General features: G+C 42.4%; 1 long non-coding RNA gene across 1 annotated transcript; it reads left to right on the top strand.

Annotated features, from left to right (window-relative positions):
• Nucleotides 1-257: 257 nt before the first annotated feature.
• On the top strand, nucleotides 258-1,718 carry LOC117485046. The gene is made up of 2 exons (XR_004556189.1): nucleotides 258-1,116; nucleotides 1,241-1,718. It is a non-coding gene; the product is annotated as an uncharacterized LOC117485046 (long non-coding RNA).
• Nucleotides 1,719-2,180: the final 462 nt, after the last annotated feature.

Genomic DNA, 2,180 nt, shown 5'->3' with positions numbered 1-2,180 from the left:
ATTAAGTATTTTTGACAGATACGTATTGGTACTTTTACTCAAGTAAAGCATCTGAATACCATTCCACTACTGCATAAATTATTAATTTGAATTTTCTCACAACATTGATTCATTCCGTGTTGAGCACTTCGTCTCCCTGTCAGTCAGAGTTTCGTTTGTCTCATTCCACCCCAGCAGAGGGCAGTACCGCCATGCAGCCCTGCCTTTGTTTTGGAAAGCAAAGGATTCTGGGTGTGTTTTATAATAAATGCGACGTAGGCCCTGCGTTACACAGACTTTCGACGAGAAGGAACTTCGGACAGGACGTGTTGTTAGAGCTCCGAATATTTAGCAAACATTTGTTATAGTTTCTGGATTTTGTGGTACAAACAGTACAGCATTTTAGTAAAGGCTATCTTTGTTTTTTCTCACTTTTAAACTCCGAAGAAGACACTTTAAACTCGCTCCACAGAGACGTCACTCAGCCGCAGTCGACGTTTTTTTCCCTCTACAATTCGTTTTTGGACTGACATGTGTCAAGAAGTAATGGATACCAAATCGAAGCACATTAAAACCGACAGCCTGCGTAAAACCATGAAACCTGGGTCCAGATTGAAGTGGAAACTGCCTCGTGTCTCCACGGAGGGGGATGCGGCCTTCAAGAAGTGTTTAACCGGCTCTGTGAGGACCTTCCGAAAATGCCTCCGGCGGGAACAAAGACGGGCCCAGCTGGCTAAACTCGCCAAAGCCCTGGGGAAAATCGGGAAGACAGCGAAGAAGGCATCCGTGTGTAAGGAAGTCCCCAGCGCGGCCTGTATGCTACCTCAACCATCGGGGGCAATGGCGCCGCCTAACACCACGCAGTACCTTATGGGTAATGTCTACGACGACTTAAAGGCGAACTACACCCAGACAGTTTCTCATGTAACATCTCCACATCATGATAGTGAATATGTATCACCCAGTATATGTGATGCATCAGACTCTGATTACGATAGCTGTCTTGCCTTTCAACAGAGGGACTTTGAGGAAGTGTTTGACCTGTACTGGTAACCGGATTGAACTGGTCTACGCGGCCTTGTGAAACTGGTCTGTCCGCCTCTCCAACCGAGACTTACCGATAAGGGCAAATAAAAGGTGTGACATTACACTTTAAATGACATGAATGTGACCTGTGCATATTGTGTTTTTGTTTTTATTAGCCCATGTTATGCATTTGCTATGTCACAAGTTTCATGGTTGGGCTTTATTTGTCTCACAGCGGCGCACTGGATGGTGCCCGCCCAGTAGAACGAGTCCTGAGCACTGTGGCGCCGCCCAGAGGAACGAAACAAACGCACATCGGCTCTCGCCTGGCCACGGATTGTGAAATCCAGGTAAACCCGGGCAGGTATTGTGTTACCCTGCATTGTCTTGATGGCAACAGTAGTACATTGTGTTGCGATGTTGGGCCTTTCCACAGTTACTGTTGTCTGAGCGTTTTCCAGGTCGAATTCCTGCCGGGACACGTGACTCTGCTGCGAGAGGAGCAGGAGACCAAGGAGCTCTTCCGTCACGTGACTGACATAAGGTGACATTTAATGCCCATAGGTCATTTTGACTGTTTTCAAGAAGGTTAAAGTCCAAATGATGCGAGTGATAGATGTAAAGTTGTGTTTAAAATGAAAATATATATGAAGTGATTTATCCTGTGTTTTTAAAGGGTAGTAATGTTCAATAAAATGTGCTTCCTAATGATACATTATTGACTGTTTGCATTTCTTTCTGATAAGTTGGGTCACTATTAATCTCTGATTTTGAGTCCAGTACCATAGCCTTTCAATATAAAACAAACTTCAGTATTCCTGATCAAATTTAAAATATTGTGGTTTTAAATCAATAAACATTTTGTTTCATGAAAAACAAAATGGAAGTTATTAACGTATGTTAAATACGAACAATTGGGTAGTTTAAATGCTTTTTGGAAAATGTATTTGTATATTCAAGAGGATAATTTACAGTTTAACATTCAAAATGTCAGCAATGGAGCTAAAATTGCTTCTATATATGATATGCTATAATTTTTATATTCTCTGCACACATTATCCAGATGTTAAATACTGGTCAGTGCCTTAGACTGTCACACCATGTCTATTAGCTGTGGAAGAACTGGTGATGTAAACGCCAATAAAGTAATCGGAATACCATGCTCACCAAAAGAT

The sequence above is a fragment of the Trematomus bernacchii genome, unplaced genomic scaffold (assembly GCF_902827165.1).
Source record: "Trematomus bernacchii unplaced genomic scaffold, fTreBer1.1, whole genome shotgun sequence".
NCBI lineage: Eukaryota > Metazoa > Chordata > Actinopteri > Perciformes > Nototheniidae > Trematomus > Trematomus bernacchii.
The sequence above is the reverse complement of the archived record's forward strand: the minus strand, read 5'-3'. Positions and strand labels throughout refer to the sequence as shown.